The sequence below is a fragment of the Colobus angolensis genome, unplaced genomic scaffold (genome assembly GCF_000951035.1).
Source record: "Colobus angolensis palliatus isolate OR3802 unplaced genomic scaffold, Cang.pa_1.0 Scaffold1, whole genome shotgun sequence".
Lineage (NCBI taxonomy): Eukaryota > Metazoa > Chordata > Mammalia > Primates > Cercopithecidae > Colobus > Colobus angolensis.
Window position 1 is genome coordinate 4,105,087 of NW_012110918.1, and position 375 is coordinate 4,105,461.

Here is a 375-nt window from a genome sequence, read left to right on the forward strand (position 1 = left end):
GGCTGAAAGAGTAAAGTCGCTTTTCCTCCGAATTTCCCCCATTAGTGCAGCCTGTACGGACAGCTGCGATTTCTTGTTGGGTTACAGGGCGTTTGTGACAATCTGCACGCTCTGCATTTCTCCCCCTGTGAGGTCAGGAGTGATGGGCGAGGGGGGGCACTTCAGGTTCTAGAAGGACCCGGGCAAAGTCCTTTCCCGAGCCTGGTTTCCACAAGGACGGTGTGGCCTGCACAGACGACAGCACCCCCGGCGGGGAGAGAGGCCTTGTCGGCCCAGCGGGGACTCGGCAGGGCTCAGGTTTCCTGGACCGGATGACGGACCTGAGCTCGGGGCACGGATGGCGCTGGCCGGGCACAGGATGCGCAGCTCGGAGAG